Here is a 14,807-nt window from a genome sequence, read left to right as displayed (position 1 = left end):
TCTGATGCATATCTGGTAAAGGGTTTGCTTCAGTCCTGTGTGGTTGTTGGTAGAATCCCATTTACTGTGGTAGATTTCAGGGCTTCAGGTCTCCACTGTCTGTTGGCTGGAGATTTGATGTGGCTACTTACACCTTTGGGCCATCCTGGAACAGATGAACTCCTTAGAGTAGAGGCACCACGACCCTGTGCTTTCTTCCCATCATCTCTATAAGAGCGATTGAGGAGAGAAGGTGCCTCACATGTTGTTCACCCATGCCTCAATAAAAGGCACCCTGGCAAATGTGGCAAAGGATGCTCTGGGGCTAAAGAGTTAAACGGCATTTAAGTCATCTGTCTTAGTCAATGTTGATGTGGCTGTGACCATGACCAAAAGCTGCTTGGGAAAGAAAGGGTTTCTTTGACTTCCATATCCTGAATCCTAAATAGTCCACTGAGGGAAATCAAGGCAGGAGCTGATGAAGGAGTGATGCTTATTGGCTTTCTCAGCCTATATTCCTACAGGACCCAGGACTACCAGTCAGGATCAGCCCCACCCACAATGGGCTGGGCCCTCCCACATCAATCACTAGTTGAGCAAATGTCCTACAGGTTTGCCTACAGTCTGATTTTATGGAGGCATTTTCTCAGTTGGGATTTTCTTCTTTCAGATAACTCTAATTTATGTCAAGTTGACATAAAACTAGTCTGTCCACTATCCCTCTAGTTGAGTCATCTTGGAAGCAGGTGAGAGTTTCCTAGGATGCTGGTTTGCCTGGGCTCAGTGGTTTTGTTAACGTGGCCACGTCTCCAATGGCTTTTTCAAAGCTCATGGAACATAACCTCCAAATGCCCTAGACATACCATGTGGAGAAGCCTGACACAGAGGAGTAGCAAGATATGGACACCAGAGAAGACTCTCTCTAGTAATGAGGACAGTAGGTACAAAAGTCCTTAGGCAGAGTTATGCCTCAGGCTGTCTAAGGGTAACACGAAGGCCAGAGGGGTGAGAGCCAAGATCAGGACTGACTATAGACATCTCTGTTGACATAGCTTAGTCAGCCCCTCATGGTGGATTTTTAGGGGTTTCTAAATACTGTAACACTCACCCTTGACTATATATCTGCCCATGGGTGAAGTGTATCTCAGGACATAACCCAAGAGCTGGAGCTGGTAACTCTAAGGAAGTGGTGTCACCTTTATAGCCATTGCCAAAGTCCCATCTATAGGGGCAGCCCCTGTGCTAGCTGGGTAAAGGGTCCTTTCTGTCCCTTTCCTCTGTCCTTACTTGGTCATTTTCCCCCCACCTCCACTCCAGAAGCTGTTTGTCTTCTTGGGCCTGCCTTCTCTCATCCCATCCCATCTCCCCTCAGATGGCCCTGGAGTCCAAGAGCTCTCAGAAGACTCCGAGGACATGTCTCTTGATAGAAAGTCTACACTCGGGGACAACTCCCCTCATCTACAGCCTCTGTGGTCTGCTCTTCCAGAAGCTGCCAACTCCCCATCAGCTATTTTGAGATGAGGAGTAAGCACAGGCTAGTCTGCTATTTGTCCCTGGAAAGGTGGCGGCTGGTGGTGTCAGACACAGAACAGAAGGTGCTCTGCCTCGAAGGAAGAGCTCTGTCTCCCGGGTTCCGCACTCTGGATAGAGCCAAGTCATAAATTGCCTATCTGGCACTATAAGATTTTGACAGGCCTGGGAGTCTGAAACTCGTCCCCTGGACATGGTTAGTGCCTGAGGTTGACATCTGGACTCAGGGTTGATCATGCCTGTGCTCAAATACACACTTCCTTTTGTGCTGTGCTGCCTGGGTCGGATGTTTTTCTCTCTGGGCTTTAGTGTTATCTGTCCAATAGCCTGTGGCCATCTCAGTTTGCCTGGGCCGAGACAAGGACTGTGCGGGATGGTTGGAGTGTTTTGCAAACTATGCTTGAGAATTGAGGGTATTATTGCAGGCTATCTGTGGCGTGCTGCAAGACAGTAGCCTGCCCCCTCGTTTTCCTTGTGTGCAAGCAGTTTCCTGATCGGAAGTCCAGAGCAGGGCATGCTATTCAGCTGATGCCAGGGACAGAGGGATGGAAAGGCTGGTAGCGAGGCTTCAGTGGGCAGGGGGGAAGACGTCGTGTGTTCACCCTCAACCTGTTGTGGATGTGTCCTTGTGCGTGCAGCACTGCTTATGGGCAAAGTGGGAGAAGGGGAGAGAATCCAGTGCGGAGCTGCAAATGGGGACAGTTTTTGGCTTGCTTATCTTGTGGGCAGATGAGCTGGGGGGCCTGGGAGGTGGGAGAATACTGAGGGAGATAGGAAAAAAATCAGAGAGAGAATCAAAGAGACATTCTGAGAGGTAGAACAGAGACAGATAAGAGAGGGACAGGCCAGGGTGACAGAGAAAGAGACGAGAGGGCCCTGAAGGGAGCCTGGGCAGGGTCCCACGCAGGTTCCAGAGGCCCCTGTGCCTCCCAGGAGGTCTTTCTAGCAGGCTGCATTCTCTGGCTTTGCTTTTGTTTTGGGGACTTGCTTGCTGTTTAGTCCAGGCTGGTCATGTAGGTTGTTATGTAGCCCAAGCCCAGACTGATCTCACACTCAAGAGTCCCCTGCCTCTGGTGTCCAAATACTGGGACTGCAGGTGTGAGTCACACATCTGGTTCAAGTGTTCACACTCAGTTGCCATGATCAACAAAGTCAAGCCAGCCCCTTCCTCTGGTGACACACACACACACACACACACACACACACACACAAGCATTGTCCCTACTGATGCTGGAGGAAAGCTGGCTTTGAACCTCTGCCCTCTGGGTGCTCTGCCTCAGGATTCTCAAGCTTGTCACCCACAGGTAGGTCACACTTCTAGAGTGTGTCTTAATGTTCTAGAGGGCTGCTGCAGCCCTTGCTTCTGGAGTGCCCCTCATCTCCCTTCCCCAAAGACTCCCCCAACAACTGTTACCACTGCCATAGGCCAAACTCACTTCCACTGACTTAGCATCTTTGTCTAAGTGACTCAAGTTCAATGCAGCTGAGATTTTTCTCAGAAAGGGAAACCCTACATCTTGCTGGGAAACCATCAGTGCCCCTGGCAGTGGAGGGAGGAAGACAACACCAAGCATTGTCACTGAGAACTGGTGTTGTACATGATGATGGGGGACTCCCCCCTCTAGGACATTCGGCAATGTCTGCATACATGTTATGCCGACAGTATGTGTATGTACATCATACCCATGTGCCTTTGGGTGCTGTGCTTCAGTTAACCACTGCATCTAGTGGGGAGAGCCTGGGATGCCACAAAACAGCCTGCAATAGTCAGGGCAGACCCACAGCCAACATCACTCAATGTGTGTAGTGCTGAGGTTTATAGATCCCGGCCCATAAGCAGCTGGAGCCAAGCAGGTGTGTATGCATGGGACAATACTGACCAGCTTAGGGCCTCTGCCTCCAGGCTCTGCAGAAACACCTGGAGACGCTTTCCTGGCCCAGAAAAAGAACCCAGGACAACAGGTCCCTGCTCCTAAATTCCAGGCCCTTGGTGGATCTTTTAAAAATGTTTCTTTTTATTTTAATTGTATATTATTTTGTGTGTATGAGTGTTTTTTCCTGAATGTATGCCTGGGCAGCATATGTGTATGCCTGATGCTCAGAAAGATCTGAGAAGGCATGTGAGCCCCTGGGACCAGCATTAAGGTGGTTGTGAGTCACCAAGTTGGTGCTTAGATGCTGGTCCTCTGTAAGAGCAGCCTGTGCTCTTAACCACTGAGCCAGGGCACCCTCTCAGCAGAGGAGGATGTATCCATCCTTGTAGACAAGACCCCACATCCCAAGTACTGCCAGTTCCCCACTTTCCCCTGGCGTGGAGGTGACTGTTCATAGTACCCTCTTCCTGCTCTCAAAAGTCACAACTCCTGTAGTAATTCTCTGGATCCTCCAGACCCCAGATCTTTTAGTCCCACAGGGCAGGCAGAGAGCCCTGGGGCACTGAGACCAGGCAGGACCATCCACTGAGCTCTGGTGCCACCATGCACTCTGCATTGGCTGCAGCCTATGGACCGGAGATGCTTTTAGAACTGCACACTGTTCGAGAGCCCCCGGGAGTGATTCTGAGGCCATGGTTCTTGAGATAAGGACCAGAGGTCATTTCCCCTGGAGGCACCTGGTATCCATGGCTTTGGCCAGTGAGTTCCTGGGATAGACATGCAAGAATAGACAGGATCCGGGAGGTCCTGACTAGAGAATGTGTGTCTGAGGGGTTGACTGTGGGAGGGGTGGAATGGAGGTACCTGAAGGGAAGCCAGGCCTTTCGGAAACCCTGACTCTACCAATGCTACATTCTCTTGGCCCCCATCCTTTTCTCCCCTGCTCTCTGGCACTCCCTCCCCACACCTCCTCCTCTCCTGCCTCCTAGTCATCTCTTCCCCTCCCCCATTGCCTCCTTTGCTCCACCTCCTCCTCTCTGTGCCCCTCTTTCTTCTCCTTGCTCCTCCCCCTCTTTTCCTTAGCCCCATCCTCCTCTCTCCTCTCTCTCCTCCTCTCATTCATCATCTTTCTCCTCCCTTGTCTTAGTTTCTCTTCTCTTCCCTCTCCCCCTTTCCTTCTGTTTCCTCCCCCCCCACTCCGCAATCCCTCTACCTCCTTTTACCTGGTGGAGGAGAAAGCTGTTTGATTATGTATTCTGCCTGTCCTGTTTCCTTGGTGCAGGCCTTTGAAATCCCCAAAGCCACAATTTGCCTCTTGTTTTCTGCCTCTCCTGCAGCTGAGCCCCGAGGCCATGAATGTTTTATATCTAGCTGCCCAGTGAGGAGGGCATGGGCTACCAGGAGATACTGGATGAGAGACATATTTGTTAATATTAAAAATCACCCCCTACATATTTACCCTGAGTCACCGAGACCCCCAGGACCCCTGTGGACCTCACCCGCACAGCCTGAGCTCCTCCATAGCCTCAGGCTGGATGGGGGTCGGTGGAGTGCACAGGCTGCCGGGAGCCCAGGAAACCCACTGCGTGACATTGGAAGGTCCCTGTTAAATGCCACCTCCGATTTGGGCCACTTCACTTTAAAAGGCAGGATCCACACAAGAGCAGTGCTAATGACTCAAGTGGTCTGAGATTAGACCTGTGGAGAAGGGCAGAGAGAGCCGACAGTCTCTGCTGAGCGGGCTGGGTGGAGGGCGTCCCACTAATTGCCACACTCTGGAGAAGATGCCAGCCAGCTCGAGCCCTCATCCTCAGAGGGCAGAGCGAGAAATTAGCTCAAATTGGAGCTGGAAAGATTTAGGTTATATGTAAGAAGGAACTTTCTCAACTCTGAAATATGCTACCAAGAGAGGCTGCGGGTTCTCCACAGAGAGGCTAAAAATAGCTCATTCTTTAAAAATAGGTCTGGGCGGCTTTAAACACTGCCAGCACAGGCATGGGGATGGTCTGCAGGGCCGTCTCTCTGGCCCTCTGCCCCTCTGCCCCAGACATTGGTCCCTATGGGGATGGCATCTGGGTATCTCAGATTTGTGCAGAGCAGCCTTTTCTACAACCCTGCTGAACCACCCCAGCTCCCAGGGCTCTAACAGGGAAGGCTACTCGCTCTGGCCAGTTGCTCCTCATTTACTTCTGGTTGCTCTGACCCTCCCTGTTGCTGTACCCCACTTCTGAGACTTGCCAGGGCAGTCTGGTCCACCTCCTGCTTCTCAGTTCCCAAAGGGACTGACCACCTCCCCAGAGAGGACAGCAGCCCTCCCCGCTGGCTTCCAGCCTGCTTTTTCTTCTAATCCCTTCCCCACTAGGCAGTCAGAGGAGACTTCTAAGAAGCACATCTGGACTTGGGGTGCAGCTCAGTGGTAGAGTGTGGGGTCATGCATGAAGCTCTGGGTTCCACCACTACCCAAACAAACAAGCCAAGTATATCTTGCAGCAGGAACATGATTCCCCATGCTTTCCTCACAGGATCTCAGAATCAAGTCCAAACCCCCGATGGCTTCGAACTTTCCATGAAGGATCCTATTTTCCCCTCCAGCATCTCTCACTCCTGGCATGCCCTACCCAAGCCCCATCTCAGCTCCACTTTGCCTGGAAGCTGCAACCTAGCCTCTCCCCTGCTCCTTTCAGACCCTCAGCTTGGATGGTACCCACTGTAGGGGCTTCTCACTCTACAACCCTGGACCTCCTGTTTTGACTGCCTTGACACAGACGTCCCCATCCCATTTTGAGGCAAGCCCATACATCCACCCGTAGTCCATGCCTCCTGCTCGGAGAGGCCTGGTGCTTCCAGCCCCAAGGACTCTGAAGCATACTTACTTGGAGTATAGAGGAATAGCAAGATGCACACTGCTCATTGGGGTGGGTCGTGCCTGTAACTGAGGCCATCCTGGGCTAGAGAGTGAGAGTCTGTGTTGAAAAAGCCAAGGAGTGGGGGGTGAAGGGGGGCACTGCCATGTGAGTTTGCCTTATGAAGCATCTTTTACAAACAAACAAACAAACAAACAAACAAACCAGGCATGGCAGTCTGAGATCCTAGCACTTTAGAGGCAGAGGATGGACAGAGGATCAGGAGTTGGAGGGCAGCCTTGGCTACTGGAGAGGCACTAGAGGGAGAGGGAGGGTAGGAAAGTGAAAGGGAGACAGGAAGGAAAAGGGTGAGACTACTGAGCAGTCTCCCTACAGTGTCCTGCCCCTCTGTCCACAGCTGACCAGGACAGACTGGGCTGAGCTCAGGGCAGACCATAGAGGAGGAGACATTGGTCACAGGCTTTTTCTCCAGGCTGACCCTGAGCTGTAGGAGCCATTTAGAACAGAGGGGACAATTAACAAATCAATTTGGTTGTATGACAAAGGGGAAACTGAGGCTGGGAGTGAACCCAGCTGTACACTGGGGAGTCAGTGTCCCTTGGCCATGAAATACAGATGGAAGTTTCAGGTTAGTCACAGCGATGGTAAATTGGTAAAGTCCTACTGTGTTCCTCCAACAGTACCCCATAGAACCCCTGTGTGTGCTTGGTGCTGGTACTCATTAGTCCAGCCAGGGAAGGGTGGAGGGGAGAAGTTACCGAGACCAAGATCAACACACACACAAACACACACACACACACAGAGACACACACACACACACACACACACACATAGTGGAGTCCCTATGCACTCCACTTTCCCCATCCCCCTCCTCCAGCTCTGCTCCCCACCCCCCTCGTCAGCTGCGTTATTACATTACTCCATAAGCACGTGATTTGAACATTTTAATTTCATCTGTAGCCTCTCAGCTTTCTCATCTCAAGATGACCTGCCTGGCAATGCACTCGAGGCTGCCCATGAATAAAGTTAATTTCCCATTTAAAAAAAAAAAGGAAAGGAAAAGAAAAGAAAGGTAAGGAAAAGTCTAGCAGCCAGCAGGCAGACAGTACAGGTTCAGTGACAGGCTGCGTGTCCCGCCAGGTTCCCCAGCAGGGCTTGCCATTGCCCCCGTCCTGCCCTCTTGAATCTGCTTCCAGCTCCAGTGCGTCCCTAAATGCTCTTCTTGGTTCTCAGGTTCCTGGGATTGCTAGCAGCTCTAGATCACCTCCCAATGTATGCAAGAATATTTATTTAGACACGAATGCTCCCCAAGTGTTCTCTGTAATAACCGAGACTTTAATAACATCTTTAATAACAAACCTTATTATAAGCTAATTAATCAGCTACCTCTACGACCGTGCCATTAAACGGAGCATGGCAATCATGCAAGATACTCAGCCCTGCAAAGAGAGCTGAGCCAAAGTAGCCAAGGCCTGGAAACTAGGTCGCTGCCACTGCCCCAAGACCTCACCCTGTGCAGGGGCAGTCTCAAGATCAGAGGGTGTGACCTCAGAATGGGTCACCTGGGTTCAGATCTGCTAGGTCTCGGGGATGACTAGGGAGCGGCCCTTTCCCTCCCCTCCCCCACAATGGGACAAAACAGGATTTGGGAAATGCCGTGTGCCAAATCCTGAGTGGTCAGGTCCACCATTCTCTCCACTTGCATCTCCTAGCCTCGCTTATCTGGGCTGGCTTTAACTCATGAGCACAGGACCCAAAGAATTTGCTGGAAAACCCTGTATGCTTTCAGTTTGTCTGCACTTTTCTACATCTGGAAAGACTACTTCACATCTCCTCCATCCTCCAGCCTCCGATGCCCCATTTGCCTGCCTAGCCTCACTCATGGCTAGTGACCTTAACTCACCCTTGCTCTGTGGTGAAGAGAATGGGAGCTTGTCATGGAGGTCAGAGCCTGTTGTTATCTGAGGAAGACCTTTACAAGATCTGGTCTGTTCATGTTTCCTCATGGGAGGAGGAAGATCCTGAGAGCCTCACCTGAGGTCCCAGCCACTTTCTTGCCATCCACTTACATAAAGCCTGGCCTGATTACACAGGGCCTGAGGGGAGGGGGGAAGAGTTAAAGTGGGTGGGGATGGGTGGAAGGTTGACAGGGAAACAGAGGTCATCTTGCAGCATCAGAAGGTCATTGTCCACGCTGTCTGAGCTTCTCATTGGTGCAAGAGTCACCCACACTCCTGAAAGTAACCCAGACTTGGGTGGAAACCATTTCTTATGTCGGTCAATGCCCTCTGAATGGGCAACTAGAAACCATCTCCCCAGGAAAGCACACAACACCATTCAACTCAAATCTTACTCAAGTTCCCGTTCCCCTGTACCCTTTGGGTAGAGCATCTCAGTTGCCAGCTAGCTACTGGATTCTAAGACCCTCTCTCATCTGTTTTGACACTTTCTGTTTGGCTTCTAGGATTGGCCTTGAGTTTTCGTGCACCAGATGCACACACCCCACCCTACTGCTATTACCTGATCATCTAAGTAGGAGGTAGACCAGAAGCTCCATCTCCCACTTTGACCTCTACCCTTTTGCACAGTCCCTCCCCTGCCTGCTACTCTGAGACCCTGAGCCTGGAGCTTCCTCCATCATTTCCAATTCAATTATTCTCAATCCATGCCCTCCGAGAACCCATCCCCACACAATACTCCAGTGGGAGCCTGTCATGGCCACCTGTGGTCTCTGGTTGGCCAGTCCATGGGTAACTTTACTATCCTGTTCACCTTTCTTCTGATATCTACTCTCTTGAGTGCCCTTTCCCACGGACCCCAAGCTACCCCAGTTTTCTTTCCAGGTTAGCTTCCTCGGCTGGTCTCCTGGCTCTGCTCAGCCCCAGATGCTTCATCTCCTCTCCTCTCCCAGTCTTTCTGCTGACTCTCCCAGGCTGCCACCTCATTTCTTCTTCTATGCTGATGATCCCTCTCCAGTTCTGACAGCTCCCAACCACAGAGTGTACATTGACTGCTCACTCGATATCTACAAAGACAGAAAATAACCATTTCAAGCAAATATGGCCCCTGAAAGTTTCCACCCACCTAGACATCCTCCCTTCCTCTCTTGGGCTTTTCTATCTCAACAAATGCATTGTCATCTGCCCAATCGCTCAAACCAAAGGCCAGCCTGGACTTTAAGACAGCCACTCCACCCACGTCCACCCACGTCTACCCACCAACAAACCCTACTGGCATGAAGCCTCATCTTTTTTCTGTTGCTGAAACAAAATACTCAAGACTAGACGTTGATATGAAATAGACGTTTATCTGGTGCATGGTTCTGGATCCGTGAAGCCTGGGAGCAGGATGCTGGCATCCACTCTGCATCAGAATGTTGGGTCTGACAGTGCACTGGCACCTGGGGGAGGCATCATATATTGATAGAGTAAGAGAGGCAGCTTCCTCTGCTATACCAACATCATCATCTACCTTAAGCACCCTCAGAAGTCACACCTCCAAATGCCATTAGATCCAAATGTAGGGGTTACGTTTCCAACACATGACATAACTGTTGGCGGGACTCTGGGTTTCAGTCACTTGCCCAGCCCAGCCTCTTACCTAGGCTCCTTTCTTCTCCCTTCCCCTTAACCATCCCACTACCCTACGAGCAGTAATTGCAGTGCTCTTTAAAAAATAGTGGACTGGATTTGAGGCACAATGGTGGAGACAATGGTGGCATGCATTCCTAGCGTGCATGGCCATGGGCCCGGTTTTCAAAGCAGACTCTTTAAAATGCAGAGTTCCACTGTGTCTTTCAGAGATATACAACTTTCATTTATTGAGCTTTCTTAAAGTGTGGCCCTTCCTGTTTGGAGATAAGTAGAATTCAATCTATGGATCAATGGTGTTCTAAGCCAGTGGTTCTCAACCTTCCTAACGCTGCAACCCTTTAATACATTTTTTTATGTTGTGGTGACCCTCAACCATAATATCATTTTGTTGCTACTTCATAACTGTAATTTTGCTACTGTTGTGGATGTAAATACTTGATATGCAGGATATCTGATCTGTGTGACCCCTGTGAATGGGTCATTTGACATCCAAAGGAGTTGCAACCCACAGGTTGAGAACCACGGTTCTAAACCAAGGCTGTAGAAATGAGTTACTCTGCCAGCAGCTGGGTCTGGCCTTGGTGCATAGCTGGGAGATCCTGTATTAGGTCCTGTGCAGCCCTGCCGACTCTCCCCTAACATCAGGAATGCCGACTCCTGATGCTGCCTTAAAGTCTCTGCGGTGAAATATCTGACACAAACTTAAGGGGAGGAAGATCTACTTTAGCTCATAGTCTTGGAAGGTTCTTGGCACATGCCCTTGAGCAGAGAGCATCGTGGTGTGGAGAGTCTCTGGTGGAGGAGACACTGGAATGGGCCAGGGCCATCATCTAGGAACCAGTCCCTGAACATGTGAGACATTTGGGGGACACTTCTCATCTACTCTGTAACTGTTCTCACTAACGTTTCCCTTCTGTCTGAATGTTCACAGAGGCTTTTTACTGATCACACCACCAATGTATATTTACTTATTATTAGTGTGTGTGCAGGTGTGTTGGGGTCAGAGGACAGCTTTCAGTAGTTAGTGCTCTCCCTCCACAGTGGTCATCAGACCTGTGTAGAAAGGGTTTTCACTCACTGAGCCACCCTACTGGCCCCCATTTTACAAACCAAGAGATCATACTCCTGAGAGTCCTGGTGACTCTTAAATCCTTTGGGCAAGGGCAGGATACACCCTTGGGAAATCGACTGGAAGAGGCTCAGGGAGGCAGGAGGTAGGATGCAGGAAGGCTCATCCAGGGGGCAGGGCTTCTGAGAAGGCAACAATATCAGACCAAGTGAGCCCTGGGCAGGAACACAAGGGAAAGCCTTCTCCTTCCAGGCCATGGCTCCCACAGTAAAGTGTAATGATTAAAGTGTGTGTTGACACAACATGCGCAGTGGGTGTCTGGATTGGTGGCACAGAGCACAAGTGAGACAGGAGCAGAGCTAGGAACCAGAGCTATGTGTGTTAGGAGACCTGGAATATCATGTGGGCGAGCATCCCCCCCATCTGAAATTCTGGGGACCAGAAATATTTAGAGTATTTTTTCGACCTGAAGTATTTGTGTATGCAAATGAGGTATCTTGGGAGGGACCCAAGGTTAAACAGGAAGTTCGCTTTTGCTTTTTCTCCGCCTAAGGCACCATTGGGAGGTATTTTTTTATATGATGCTCACACCTGTGTTTTGACTGTGACTTGTCACATGAAGTCAGGGGCAGGCTTGCCACTTGTCAGCACTGAAAAAGTTTGCGATTTTAGAGCATTTTGAATTTTTTGAATTTGTGTTATTCTCATCCTGCATAAAAGAATCATTCAAAGCCAGCGGAGAAAGAAGGAGTCATTCTGTTAGGGTTCAAAGCGACGAGCTGATCACTGAGGAGGTGACATCAGGTCGTTCCCTCACACCATGCAACAGGCTGAACTCTAGATGCACTAATAAACTCCTACAGGGGTGTTGGGAAAGTACAAGAGAATGTGTTAAGTAGACACAGGAAGCAAAAGGCAGAAAAGGCTGATAGAGGACTCAGTCAGATGCAGAAATGTAAGGCAGAAGCAGCTTTATCCATAATGGCCGAAGCCTCGAAGCAACCGACTTGTGCTTCTATACACGAATGGATAAGCAAACTGTGGTCCACCCAGATCTCGGAGATCTCTTCAGACATAAGAACAAATGAGCACTCCACCCACGAGAAGACATGGAAGGACTGAAACCCTTACTGCTTGGTGACAAGCAGGGGAGACACAGTATGGACTCCAACTCTACCACACGTGGAAATACCACAGAGGAGACAGGAAACAAACGTAAGGCTGCTGGCCGCTTGGGGGCCGTCAGGAGGAAGCAGATGTGCCAGGAGGGTTTTAGAGACTTGGAACTCTTCTGGATGGCACTGAATGGCGGACATGCATCACTACAGAGTTGCCAGCCCCACGGCTGTGCTGCACAAGCAGGAGTCAAGGGGCTCGCTGTGAGTTTTAGTGACTAGCAGTGTGCCCACCATGGCTCCTCCATAGGAAAGCGTGTCCCACCCCGAGGATAGAAAGTGACCTCTGAACTGATGGTGTGGCAAGGATGCGAGCACTCTGTGCCTGCCAATCAAGCTCCTCTGGAAAACAAAACTTATTGCTGAAAAAAGAAAGATGTGTGCAGAGAAGACTAGCCTCAGGATTAGTAGCCTGAGCACATAAAGAACTTATACCAAGCTACAGGGAGATGGTGTGTGTGTGATGTGTGAGTGTGTGTGTGTGTGTGTGTGTGTGTGTGTGTATGAATGTATGTGGTGTAGTGTATGTATGGTTTGTGTGTGAGTGTGTGTGTGGGTGAGGGTATGTGTATGTGTTTGTATGATATGTGAGTGTGTATGGTGTGGTGTATGTATGGTTTGTGTATGTTTGTATGATCTTCGAGTGTGTGTGTGTGTGTAGGATATGTAAGTGTGTGTGGTGTGGTGTATGTGTGGTTTGTGAGTGTGTGTGTTTGGTATGAGTGTGTGTGATGTTTGAGTGTGTATGTGGAGTATGTGTATGTTGTATGTGTGGTGTGTGACTGTGTGTGAGTATATGTGTGTAGTGTGTTGTATTATGGTGTTGTGTGGCATGTGTAGTGTGTGTGGTGTTTGTGTATGTATGTGTGTGTACATGTAGGTGGTGTGTAGTGTTTGAGGTAGAGTGTAGAGTCTGTGGTGTGTCTGTGAGTGTATATGTGGCATGTGTGTATGTGGTGTGTTGAGGTCTGGTCTGTTGCTGTGTATTGTAATGCTAAATACTGGCTGCTGAGATCAGTTTCCCTTTGAACAGATCTTCAGGGGTAAGGAAATCCTCACACACACTAAGTGATGCCATGAAACCTGGTTAGATCTTTATTGGTTAAATAAAGATGCTGACAGCCTGTAGCTGGAGAGAAGAGAGGTAAGCAGGATCCAGTTGCCCAGCTTGGGGTCTGAGGCAGAGACCACGAGGAGGAGAGAGAGAGAGGAAGACACCATGGGGAGGTGGATTGTAAGAACATAGCCATGAGAGCTGGCCAGTCTGAGTAGGAGCAGCCTGGATGGAAAATGGCAGGTCATATCTAAGGGTTATTGACAGAGAAGTAGACAAAATAGCATCAGAGGTTGATATTTGTCCAGCTCTAGTGCTTTTATGGCTTATTATAAATATAAAGGTTTGTGTCTTTTATTTGGGAGCTAAATAATCTAAGGTGAGGTAGAAACCCCTAAACAACTCAGGGGGATAAGATTAAATCCAGGCTATTCTGCTCTGTATAGTAATAGTGAAGCAAATACAAAATGGAAAACAAGAAAACATAAGAAAATAAAACAAACTACACAACAAGAACAAAACTCAAGAGTTTCGGAATCTGAGCCTGTCCTGGTTAGTTTTTTATTTTGTTTCATAGTTTGTTTTTTATCAATTTGACACAATCCAGAGTCATCTGGAAAAAGGGATCCTCAATTGAGACAATGCCCCCCTCCATTTGATTTGGCCCATAGACAAGTCTGTAGGTTATTTTCCTGACTGATGGGTGATGTGGGTGGGCCCAAGCACACCGTGGGAGGCGCCACCCCTGGACAGGTGGTCCTGGCTGCTATGAGAATGCAGTCTGTGCAAGACATGGGGAGTAAGCCAGTAAGCTGCATCCATCCATTGCTTCTGCATCAGCTCCTGCCTGCAGGTTCCTGCCCCGACTCCACCCTTGGTAGGTTAACTACCTTGGATGCTACCTGAGAGCCGTGACATGTTGGTCTCCTGTCTTCTTCTCATCATCTACCCCCTTCCTCTTCAGGATTGTCTCCCTCCTTAAGTCTGAGTCTGTAGCTTGAAGCTGACCGCACAGGAGGCCTCAGATGAGATGGTCTATAACCTGCTCCCCAAGAGAAATGCTGTTTTGTAATAATCCTGGTGGTTGGAATGATCTGTGCCTGGTGGGCATCAGATACCGAGGCTGCCTTATTTTGGGTTCCTTGAGATTCTCCACACTTGCCACAATCTTCATCTTTGGAATGAGGAAGGATTGGAAGTTCAAAGGGGTTAAGTGCTTAGCACAAAATTATACCGAGAAAGTGTGATGGAAGACAACCCATCCCCCTACCCCTCCAGCTCACAGCTTTCCAACCTACGTCATACACTGTGCACGCTCAGAGCTAAACAGTCCACAAAACACTTGCACAAAACAGCTGCACTTGCCTGTGTCACGGGTTACCTTTGTGTCACCATAATGACAATACCCAACAGAAACCCTTAGGTTTAAGGGGAAAGGATTTATTTTTGGCTCAAGGTTGAACTCCACCCTGGTCGCAACGACTGGCTATGCAGCTCACTCATGGGAGCAGGCATCTGGTAGCAGCTGCTCACATCATGGTGGACTGGGAGGCAGAGAGCCAGACAGTCCGAGAGGCAGGGATAGTGGCCCTTCCCTGTGAGTTCCACTTCCTACAGCATCATAGTTTCCATAAAAACACCACCAGCTGAATCGAGAACAAGTGTCCAA

The 14,807-nt window shown here is 49.6% G+C and overlaps 1 protein-coding gene across 4 annotated transcripts in view; it reads left to right on the top strand.

Moving 5' to 3' along the window:
- The window catches only part of Gsg1l (GSG1-like), a 204,346-nt gene that overhangs the window by 143,841 nt on the left and 45,698 nt on the right, over positions 1-14,807 (top strand). The gene's annotated exons all lie outside the window — the stretch shown is intronic.

The sequence above is a fragment of the Mus musculus genome, chromosome 7, assembly GCF_000001635.26.
Source record: "Mus musculus strain C57BL/6J chromosome 7, GRCm38.p6 C57BL/6J".
Lineage (NCBI taxonomy): Eukaryota > Metazoa > Chordata > Mammalia > Rodentia > Muridae > Mus > Mus musculus.
The sequence above is the reverse complement of the archived record's forward strand: the minus strand, read 5'-3'. Positions and strand labels throughout refer to the sequence as shown.